Below are 12,126 nucleotides of genomic sequence, written 5' to 3'. Positions count from 1 at the left end.
CCGCGATGATCTTCCCGAGCAGCAGCGGCAATCCCGGGGGCAACAGCAACTGCAGGACGCCCTATCGCAAGCAGGTGAGGCGACGGCGGGGATGCCGCGCGGAGGCCGGCGAGCCCCGCTTTACAAAGGGCGGCAGCGCTTGGCCGGGAGCTGCTGCTCCTCCTCGGAGGGACCCGGCTGGGCGGTGACCTTGTTTCCGAAAGAGGCGGCCGACAGGGACGGCTCGGGCTGGTGACCTTAGTAGGGGAGATGCCCTCGCCCCCGCCGACCAGGGCCCGGTGGGACTTAGGGGAAGGGGAAAAGGAAAGGGCGGAGAGGTGGCGAGAGCAGAAGCGCGCCGGGCCGGGGGCTTCGCCCAACCCTGCAACAAGTTTGGGGTTTTCCTTGAAACCTTTGTGTGCAGAGGAGTACTAGAATAAGTCGTAACGTTGGTTTGCAATCTTCACTTGGAACCTCAAAGAACCTGTCTGATTCGTAGGAAACCCGGAAGACGTGTGTGTGTGTGTGTGTGTGTGTGTTCGCGCGCGCCCCCCTTCTTATTTAAAAAAAGAGAGAGAAAAAGAAACAGGAACTTCTACTGTCACTTTCTCAAGGTTTTCAGTTTTCAGAAGCACAGGGAAATCCTGTGACAACCTAGTTGCAGAGATACTGGGATAAGCCTGAGTCATACACATGCCTTTTCCTATTTTAATACCGTTTCATACATTTTTTAACAGATTGAACTCTAAAGGCACTTCAGTGGTTAGATCAAAATCCCCTGCCAGGAAAAGGAGTGGAGCTGGGAGCTTATAGTTGCAGCCTTTTGTTTTGTTTTTCACCTTTTTTTTTTTTTTTTTTTAAAGGTTACCGATTCCATGTTGTGATAAATTTCACAGAGCCTTTCAACAGCAGCAATAATAAAACCTAGCTTTAAATTATGTAAAAAATGTGCAGATGTGTTTAGAAAAGGTTAAACTGATTTAGAGGTCAGTGGCAAAATGCTTGTTGAGAAAACAAAAACAGGATTGCATGTATTTTTTCTTCAAAATAAATCTCGTGTCTACATCCCTCTCCACTGAGACAAATCAATTAAGTTATCATCCCAATAGTGACACCAGCAAACTGTGTCCTTTGGTGCAGACTGTGGCTCTATTAAGATCATGACTGATGACAGTGATGCTTTGCACCTTCCTATAGACATTCACAGGATGATGTTTGGTTCTTGTTCTCAAAGTAATTTTCAAAAAGTATGTGCTAGCATAAGCATATCTGCAAGCATTTGGGGAATGTCAAAAAGTCATGTTTTCTAGTCTTTGGGTTTTTTACATGTTAACTTTCCCTTAAAAAGACAGTAAACTCACAGTGTGGTCTGTGTGCCCTACTTTTTTTGCAAGTCAAAAGAACTTTTACCAGGGTTAAGAAGTTCCTTTTCATTAAAAATAAAATCTGCATTGGTGACTTGACCAAAGTATATGCCACAATTGTCAGGATTTGTAAACAGGCATCTCTAAACTCACTTCATGTGACTTCATTTAAAATAAGTACCCTCAGATGCAGCAACTAAGATCAACTTGGTAAGTGAAGCCAATTTACAATAAATATTCTCCTAACCCCTCCTCTCTCACCCACCTCACTCTACCTGAAAAGATGGCTAATTATGTTAGGGCCTTGTGTATTCATTTATTTGTTGTCAAAACCCGGCGGGGTGTTAGCTCTGAAATGGGAAAAGGCTCTGAGGGCGAGGCCTTTTGCTGTGAGGGGCTGGAGGTTTTGTGTGTGGAGGGGGGACAGCCTGCTGGCTGGAGCACGCTGATAAGATGCTCTCTTTTCACAAGGCTGTCCTTAGATTCAAAGACTAAAAGGGCTGACTGAATCAGAAAAACAAACAGACTTTCTTTTTTCTATAGGCAAAGAAAGAAATGAATGTGTAGGCATTATACAGACACAAGACCCAGGGTACCAGTGGTATTTGAGTCAAAGGTTTCTTTTGTTAGTATTTAGCCATTCACTGGAAAAGCACACTTCCAGCTCAGGGACCTGGTTACCATGAGTGACTTCATGATCTCATCCTGGCTTAGCCTAAATGGGAAGTCTAATTAATGCTTTTTGTAAGATTTTGTGATGTTAAGCTTGGACCTTGCAGTTCACTTAGTCTCTTCATTTTGATGAAAGAATTGGCAATTTTTAGGTATATAAAGTGGTTTGATTTTAACCTAGAAATGCAAAGTCAGTCATTAGAGCTGATTTCTAATAATTTGCTTGAAGTAAAAAATTGAACTGCATGTAAGAAATACTTAAAAATCACCTTTAGAGAAAAATGGGTCCAAATCCCTTTTATTTTACAAATATAATAGTAGAGGCTATCAACCATTGAGAACCTTACTACCTGCTTGTTGCCATTCTAAATGCTTTCTGTGTAGTAACTGATTTCGTCATCTGGAAAGTCCTATGAGGCAGGTAATATTAGTATTCCCATTTTGCAGTTAACACTGAAGCGTGGAATACATAACTTGCCCAGAGCATATACAACCCAAAGTGCAGAGCCAGAATTTGAAACCTGGTCATCAGGCCCTTAAATCCACCACACTACAACTGCCTGCTCATGTATACATCTCAGTAAAAACTCATGCCAAATTTCTCTGTATTGTTACCTATAACCCTTCTAGTCTCAGGAGTCCAGGTTAGGGATTTCTCCCACTCTTTGAAGGGTGAGAGGTTTCAGGTTTTGAGATGGGAGGTGAAGGATACAGAGAATATATGATCTGGATAGATGGTCATGTTTAGAAGAAGCATTGAGGTCAAAATATTGCTTTAGTTCATGGTTGTACAGTTCTTAAACCTTTTTACATTTGACATATATAGGAGTCATCCAGTTTCAGTCATAGCAGAGGTGGGTGGTGCTCATCCCCCTCCTGCCCCCACATGGTGTAGTTAGGGCACCAGGAAGTACTCATCTCCAGAGTCATCTGGGATGAACAGGATTTTCCTGCATCACAGGCCTGTGAGCACTTTAGACATACACCTGCTCAGCTCAGGTCAAAGGAGGATGCTTTTGAGTGGAGTGATAACCCAGTGTCAGTATCTAGATGAAGTTTGTTGGTTCAGGTTTCAGTGGAGAAATGTGTTCATCCTGTTACTATTGACTATGACATTGAGATATGTGATGTTCGTTCAGTAGAAACAGCTTAACTATATGAAAATAGCACCCAGCCCTCAACCAAACTAAAAACCATTTACCAGGACTTTTGTAGTTGTGAAAATATTTTAGTGTTTTGAAAGGGGGGAAAATCTTTATACTTAAAAGCATTTAAATATAGAAAATGGGTATTTCCATTTTTCCTTTATGTTAGTTGTCTTCAATTCTGTCATTAACTGTTTCTTTGTTTCCTTACTTCTGTCTTGGAACTTCTTTCTTCAGATACTTGACTCAGTTAAGTCATACAGTTTGACTTTTGCAAATTGCGGCATGCAGCAAAGCCTTTTTTTTTTTTTTGCTAAACAGTATGAGTCCTAGTGGTTTACAGTGAGACTTTTGGAGGTAGCACAGTGAATGTAAAAATTCTTGTGTTTGTGTGTGTGTGTGTGCGCGCATGTGTATGTATATCTTTACAAATGGTCTTGCTTTCTAATAGTTATACTTAGTAAATGTTTCTAACTTTTGATGAGTGAAGTACTTATCTCCCTAGTTTAAGTACATTTACATACTTTGCTGCTTTCTTGAGGATTAACTGGGTGTAGCTGCACGTGAGGAATTCAACAGTGATTCAGTGTCTGGCCTTGCTTAGAGGATGACATACAAAGCTGTTGATTAATCCTCTTCAAGCAGTTTCTGTTCGCAGCAGTTTGTGTTTAGTAGATTGGGTTTTGTTAAAGTTTGAAGATTAAAGTTGAGCATAGAAAATATTTGAATGAACAATCCCAATTTGTTTCTTTTTACACAAAGGTAAACATATTCAAGTCACAGAGATTGGAGGTTTAGGGGGAGTAGCCAGAAATTAAATTGGTATATGTAAGTAGGTCTTCTTATTCATCACGCTCTTTCTGTGTTTGGGATTCAAGGTGACTAGCTTTTAAGCATCTATCCATGCCCTTTTGGAAAGTATAGAATTCTTCCTCTGTGACTGCATACTTTTTCTGCTGGGCACGCCTTTTGGCATCTCACTGCATTTTCCATAGTTCACTTCAAACACATTACTAGTTTTTGTTTTTTTCTTCTTTTTTTAGAGACTATTGTCAAGTGTGCACACCAAATATTGGGAATTTTTTTATTCTTGAGCACTTTCTTGGTTGGTTGGGGGTGGGGATCTGAATTCTCCCAGATTCTGGAATAAATTTCTAAAGCACTCAGCCAATAAACTATTTTTTTTTTTTTTTTAGTATATAAGTGTGAAATCCCCTTTCAACCTCGGTTATGTTTAAATCTCATGACATCCTTGTAAAGTAGAGAAGGGTCTGGAAATTAAATGCGCAGTGAAATTAAGTGGCCTCATTGGTGAAAATCAGGTCTCTGGGGGTCAAGGACTGTGGCTCCTACCCAGAAGAAGAGAAATAAGCTGTCAGGAACAGCCATAGCCAATACACTTCCCTTTACTTGGCCTCCCAAAACATTCGGCCCACGGGTTGGCCCAGGCTTCAGCTTTGGGAATGGTAACACTACAATTTATTAGTGGTGTTGTTTGTTTCATAGGGTTGTCAGAAAACACACTGGACACTGAGTAAAATTTGAATCTCAAGTACACACACACACACACACACACACTTTTTTTTTCTTTTTTTTTTTTTAGTGTAAGTATACCAAATATTTTGTCATGCTGAGTATTTTTATTTGCTGAATCCAGTAGCACTTTCTCAGAGAACCTAATTCACTTTTTAGAACTAATCATAAAATAGCCTATCAAATCTGCCATTCTAACTTTTTCCACTTAAAATTTTGCTTCTTAGCATATTCCTTAAGCCCTGATGATAATGCAGATTTCACTGTTTCTTAAGGCATTTTGGTCAATCTAACTGGAAGACCCTGGCTTAAGTAATGGCTCTACCCTTTGCCTGCTTTTCCACTTAGCTTCCCTAAGCCCCAGTTTCTGCTAAGTAAATATAATAGTGCATACTTCACAGGGTCGTTGTTGTTAATCCTTCTAAGGTGTTATTATTATTAATGTCCCCATAGAGCAAACAACAGCAGGTGGTCCTAGGAGACTCTGTGTGGTCCTGGGAGACCTTGAAGCAGTCTCCTAAGAATGGGCCATGTTTACAACCTCCAAGAAGAGACTGTGTTTAGAATGTGGGCTGCCTCCAAGGGGGTAAGTACCTGGAGGTTGAGAGTAAAGTTCTCAAGTGCATTTTAAGAAAATAACCAAAAGAACGTGGAAAAGTGGGTCCCCCACTTTTGAACAGTTATTCATGGAGTATGCTCTTATTGCACATTTTGCCTTCTCTTTGGAGAAGGAAAGCTCTTCAACTCTTTTTTCCTTTTTTTTTTTAATGAAAATATATAAATGCAAAAGGTAAAAAAAGCATTAATCACTCCTAGCTTGAAAAATGTTACCTTTTAAATTTCCTTGAAAATGGACAGATTTAACTATTGGTACTATGCATTATTGTTTCCAGAATTCCTTTCTTTGTCTTGTTTGTTTAATTTTTAAAGATGTCATCTTTGCATTACTCAGAAATAAACTCTTTCTTTCTTTCTTTTTAATTCTTGGACATCTGTAGGTGTTTGCTAGGTGTTTGTTTTTAAACTTGCATTTGTACAGAATGCTTTGTTTAACACATTCTAAAAGCCTTGTAAACTTTAAAATAGGATGGATGTACTGTAGAGAGGTAAGAAAGCTTTTCCTGGAATCTAGAATTAGGATAAGGTAAAAACAATTAAATGGGGAAACTGAATTCTGGATCAAATTAATGAAGCAGTAATATGCAGAGTAGTATCCTAGTAAGTAAAAAAATCTGTGTCACCTCCACTTTATTAATTTAAACATAGTATATTTCAGAACAGTAAAGTATAAATTGAGTAAGATTATTTGGGGTTTGTTAATTATGTATACAAAATAGGTTCAAAAATGTAACTTTAAAAAAAGTGTACATTAGCCAAATTATATTGTTATTATACAATATATATAAATTATATTATGTGCATGTGCTAATATATAGCAATAAATGCCACCATTACGTACAACTATAATGCACCAATAAAAACTGTGGAGAAAAAAGTTGTAAAGAAATAGGCCAAAATATTAACAACTGATTTCTTCTGTTGTAGAATCACAAGTGACTGCTTTTCTTCATTCCTTACATCTTTTTAAATTTTCTAGTACCTCTTGCCTACAGTACAGTGAGCCTATAGAACTTTGGTTTTCAAGAAGACAAAGTGGGAAACAAGTCTAGAAATTTTTATTGTCTTTCATGCCTAAAAATTGTGGTGAAACCATAAGAAATTCTTTCTTGTTGAGAATCTCAAAGAGTAGTGTGAAGTTGGGGGCTGTGTACATGCCTGTGGTCACCTCTACTCGGGAGGTTGAGGTTGGTCCATGCAAAAAAAAAAAGGGGGCGGGGGGCACTACTGCACTGCTTGTTTCAAGCCTGAGTTTTGAAGTATGATCCTTTCTTATTTTTTATGATTTTCTATTATTTATGCTTCCTGCAAACTTCTATGCCATCTTTTTGGAAATTATTCTGATAGGTACTCTTTACATTTACTAACATGTCTTTTCCTACACTTACACCTATTTTAAAAAGGCCTTTTAAATGCTTCAAAAATAAAAAAAACATTTTCAGGGCACTGATTAATCTGTATGGGTTAGTGAGGGGCAATGCACTTATAAATATGATATTTTATATTCTAAATTACTTTTCAGGAGATTCACTATTTTAAATTTTCTAAACATTGAGGAATTTTCACAATCATCTGTTTTTATTGGACTCACAGCTACATTTAAATATAGTATTTTCGGAGACAGATACCCTCCCCACACACATATACACACTTAATTTCTGTATTAAATGTGACAGACCAAGACTGTTCTACTTGTGTCAGAATCCTTTGGCTGTATTTTGTTATGATTACTCATGAGTTTCTTCATTGCAAAACTTCCTTTTTAGTTTCTAGTTTTTTGAAAAGCAATGTAGTGGGAGGTGTGGCTTCTTAGAAGTGCCTTTAATTTGTATGGAACAGTGAGTAAGAAGAACATGATAATAAATAATGTCTGCACTGTAGAAGCAATTGTTAAGTGTGCAACCCAGGGGGAGTTTCAGGCTTGAGGGGACAGGAGGAGAGGGAGATGGAGAAGGGGGTTGAGGAGTCAGTGAGAGAAGAGAAGAACAGAGTTACCTTGTTAGGTTCCGTTTCTTTTTCTTTCTTTCTCCCCACCCCTATACTGGGGATTGAACCCAGGGATGCTCTATTGCTGACTTACATCCTGAGTCTCCTCTGATACCTCACCCCAGACAGCTAAGTTGTCCAGGCTGGCCTTGAATTTGTGATCCTCCTGCCTCAGCCTCCAGAGTAGCTGGGATTGCAGGCAAAAAACAATGACCCAGTCTTAGGTTTTTCTTTGCTAGTTGATAGAGCAGTTCACAAAATCTACAAGTCACATTGTTTTGGATCTGTGTAGGTTGGGAGCAGATACATAATCTCACTCTTTTACATTAACTCAGACTCTTAGATCACAAGTTTTTCTTCCTGTCAGTGCCATAACTTAGCATTTCTTTCTGTGCCTTGTCTCTCTGCTTTTTTTGGAGAACTGCTTACGAAATGGCTTTTTGTAAGATCACTTTTGACCAACTTGACCCTACCTGTACAAATATTTAAAAGACTTATTTTTTTCTACTTTGTATTCTCAGTTTTATGGGTAAAATGTATCAAACACTCCAAGAGAATAGATTCCTTCCTTTGATTTACTTAAAGTTTAATAGAAACATTGTATTAATAGTTATCGAATTATTGTATAGAGTAACTTAAGTGGTCTTTGAAACTGATGTGAATTCTTAGGAAGTAAACTGGCAGGCAGGGAGGTACTGTTGCTTGTCAGGGGAGAAGCTGGCCCAGCAAGTGGTGAACTAGCTGTTGAAACAGCTGAGAGGCTCCAAAGAAGGCAGTTAATTGCAGATGCACCAATTTGGATATTTGAGTACATGAAACCCCTAAAATTGAATGTAAACTGTTTCATACATTGACTGTTTCTTGGGTAGAGATTCATAGCTTTTAACAGTTGATCCAATGGGTCTGTGTCCTCCAAAAGATTTTGTGCCTGACTGCATTTGGAAAAGAACTCCAAGATGATGCCAACATTTCTTACTCAGGAGATGGGAGGTTGTTGCATCATGGAAGGTGAAATTTCAGTGGAATGTACAGCAAAAGATTTGAAGATAGAAAACATGGACTTTCTCAGGGGAATTGTGAGTAATTCAGTAATACCCTGCTGGATGCAGGGTAGATATTGGAGGATGGAGGACAATAGGATTAAACTTGCTAAAATGGATGAGAGGAGAGCCCGAGTTTAGAAACCATCACAGTTGAAATAAAGATGTAGAATGCAGTAGTGGCAGTGTGATTGTATTAAAGGGAACAGAGTCAAATATGTACAGAAAGAATGGACAGGATTGGGCTGGTGACTTACTGATTGGGGATGTAAGGGTTTTAAGAAAAGAAGTTCCTAAGTTTCCAGTGTTAAATGACTGGGAAAACAAAAAGTTACTGTAACTTTGCTTGCTCGGTGCTCAGTGATGTTCAAGAACCTAGCTTCCTGTTGCAGAGATTTTTCTACATTTTTTAGATGTTAAAATAAATAGGGGAAGGATTTCTAAATTCTACTAGTAGTCAACATTCAGGCACCAGGAATACAAAATGTCCTGCAGTGTCCAGGTCAATTTCTTGTAAGGAAGAATTGTCCAGCCTAAGTGCTAATCATGTTCCTGGTGAGAACCACTGTAGGAACTCATTTTGGATCTAGCAAATGTGTTGTAAACGTGTGTGTGTGTGTGTGTGTGTGTGTGTGTGTGTGTTTTTCCTTGGGTTTGCCTTGAAGTCGGCGTGTAGGCTGCCTCACATGGGTACATGTATTTTTCACTTTTGCCCTAGATCCTGATATACTTTGGAATTAAATATACATACAACAAATCTCTTTCTTAATAATAGGTGTTGTCTGTAACTGCACAATTATCTATAACATCCATGGCATAGCAGGTGCTCTGGATAGGTCAAAACATCACCCACCTCCACAGGAATTGGGCAGAAGCAGTGAGAGTGGTGAAGGGGTGAGAGTATATACCCTATTGCTATGAAATAGTTTTGGGGGAAAGGCAACAAGTTTGGTTTGACGTTTTAAATTTGACCACACAAATCACACATTACTCTTCCTCATTTACTGTCCCAGGCAGAAATTTTAGTAAGCAGTGAGACCTGTAGAACTGGAGTCCTGGAGAAAGAAGCATTGGGGATAGATTAAAGGACTCCAGAGAGAGGGGTTGTCAAGAGGAGAAATGTCTTGAGGAACACAGGTTCTATCCTGGAAAGGCGTAGCATGCACCTTTGGCAAAGTGGGGCACAGAAATGACAGAACACCGGGAGAATCCTGAGTCACAGAAACCAAGACAGAGCCCTTTCAGGGATAGGTGGTCATCTTTGTTAAGGATTGCCCAGGGGTCAAGGAAGACAAAGGTCCAGTGAAAGGCCATTGGAAATATTTATCGGGAGGTCTTTGTATGCCTTTGAAATACAGTTTTCGCTAGAGTACCATGCATATGAGGGGGCAGCAAAGTGGGTTAAGAGAAACCACATTCCAGAGAACTTAAAGAGTAGATGAGTAACGGCATGCTGAAGAGTGCCTATAATCTGCCTGGGTTTCCCAGCTATTCTGGAGGCTGAGGTAAGATAACTGGCAACACAGGACCCACCTCAAAAATAAAAACTGACAAAAAAGATAAGTGAAGAGGGCATGTCTTTGGAAAGTCTGATGCCAAAAGAAAAGAGAGTCCCTCCTGATTGGAGAGCCACAGTCTGAAGGCAGGACTTTTTGGCGTCTGAGTGGTTGAAGGTCCTAGGAAAAAAGGGAATAGTTAGAAACAGGTTCTAGCCTTAAGAAAGACTGATGGGGAATGAAATCTACCAAGTTATGCTACGTCTATATACAAATATACCACAATGAATCCTGCTGACATTCATTATAATTTACTAATTTAATAATAATAATAATAATAATAAGATGATGATGATGATGATCAGTAAAGTAGAGCAAGCAGATGGTGGAGGGAGGAAAGGAGGGGAAAGGAAGTCACTGAGAAATGAAATTGATCAAATTATGTGCAGGCACAAATATGGTACAATGAATCCCATTACTTGTAATGCTCCAATAAATTTTTTTAAAAAATTTTCAAAGGAGAGATTGAGGTAGGCTAATCTTCTTTTTTTAGTTGTAGATGGACACAATATATTTATTTGTTTATTTTTTAATGTGCTGCTGAGGATCGAACTCAGTGCCTTACACAGGCAAGGCAGATGCTCTACCACACTGAGCTACAGCCCAGCCCCAAGGTAGGCTAATCATAGGAAGGGAATCTCCTTAGCGTTTTCTGTCTGTGATAGGGAAGGAGAAGATGGGTTATGTCAGAGATGGTGAGAAGGAGGGGGAAAACAGTCAAACTCCTCCTTTTAGAGCTTTCATTTAAGTAAAGAGGTTAGGTCATCTTTTCAAGATGAAAAAGATGGAGTTCCAGCTTAGGGAGTGTGACTAAAGATTTTGAAATTGTTCTTAGGAAGTTGGTGAACATTCAGAGATGAGTAAAAAGATGAGTGAACCGCAGTGAGGGTGCGGCAGGCTGAGTCAGCAGGATACTCTGACCATTCTTCAGCAGTCAGGGGAGTGGTGCTGTACCCCATATAAGCGGCTTGCTTATATGGGGCTTGGCATTGGTAAGGTGAGAGTAGTGGGAAAATAGAGAGCATTATTATGAAGGTTAAGGAGACCTGCGAAAACAAGAAAGTTCATGACCTTTCAGGAACAGGGAGAGCCAGAGGAGGTTCTGATAAGATACAAAGAAAAGTCCCAGCACTTGTTGTTGTTTGACTTCATAATGGCTGCCAATCTTACTGGAGTGAGATGGTATCTTTGGGTGGTTTTGATTTGCATTTCTCTGACTGCTAGAGATGGTGAGCATTTTTTCATGTACTTGTTGATTGATTGTATGTCCTCCTCTGAGAAGTGTCTGTTCAGGTCCTTGGCCCATTTGTTGATTGGGTTATTTGTTTTCTTATTGTTTAATTTTTTGAGTTCTTTGTATACTCTGGATATTAGGGCTCTATCTGAAGTGTGAGGAGTAAAGATTTGTTCCCAGGATGTAGGCTCCCTATTTACCTCTCTTATTGTTTCTCTTGCTGAGAAAAAACTTTTTAGTTTGAGTAAGTCCCATTTGTTGAATCTAGTTATTAACTTTTGTGCTATGGGTGTCCTATTGAGGAATTTGGAGCCTGACCCCACAGTGTGTAGATCGGAGCCAACTTTTTCTTCTATCAGACACAGTGTCTCTGATTTGATATCAACCTCCTTGATCCATTTTGAGTTAACTTTTGTGCATGGCGAGAGAAAGGGATTCAGTTTCATTTTGTTGCATATGGATTTCCAGTTTTCCCAGCACCATTTGTTGAAGATGTTATCCTTCCTCCATTGCATGCTTTTAGCCCCTTTATCAAATATAAGATAGTTGTAATTTTTGTGGGTTGGTCTCTGTGTCCTCTATTCTGTACCATTGGTTCACCCGCCTGTTTTGGTACCAGTACCATGCTGTTTTTGTTACTATTGCTCTGTAGTATAGTTTGAAGTCTGGTATGCTATACCGCCTGATTCCACACTTCCTGCTTAGCATTGTTTTTGCTATTCTGGGTCTTTTATTTTTCCATATGAATTTCATGATTGCTTTCTCTATTTCTACAAGAAATGCCGTTGGGATTTTGATTGGCATTGCATTAAACCTATAGAGAACTTTTGGTAATATCGCCATTTTGATGATGTTAGTTCTGCCTATCCATGAACAGGGTATATTTTTCCATCTTCTAAGATCTTCTTCTATTTCTCTCTTTAGGGTTCTGTAGTTTTCATTGTATAAGTCTTTCACCTCTTTTGTTAGGTTGATTCCCAAGTATTTTATTTTTTTTGA

At 39.2% G+C, this 12,126-nt stretch overlaps 1 protein-coding gene across 5 annotated transcripts in view; it reads left to right on the top strand.

The window, feature by feature from the left end:
* The first annotated feature begins 6 nt into the window (after positions 1-6).
* The window catches only part of Rbms1 (RNA binding motif single stranded interacting protein 1), a 129,737-nt gene continuing 117,617 nt past the window's right edge, over positions 7-12,126 (top strand). For all 5 annotated transcript variants that reach the window (XM_048812364.1, XM_015479228.2, XM_015479226.2 and 2 more), the window contains exon 1: positions 7-74. The gene's annotated coding sequence lies outside the window, so the exon portion shown is untranslated. The remainder of the gene's footprint in view (positions 75-12,126) is intronic.

This window comes from Marmota marmota, unplaced genomic scaffold (genome assembly GCF_001458135.2).
Source record: "Marmota marmota marmota unplaced genomic scaffold, marMar, whole genome shotgun sequence".
Lineage (NCBI taxonomy): Eukaryota > Metazoa > Chordata > Mammalia > Rodentia > Sciuridae > Marmota > Marmota marmota.
This window is presented reverse-complemented; position numbering and strand designations above follow the sequence as displayed.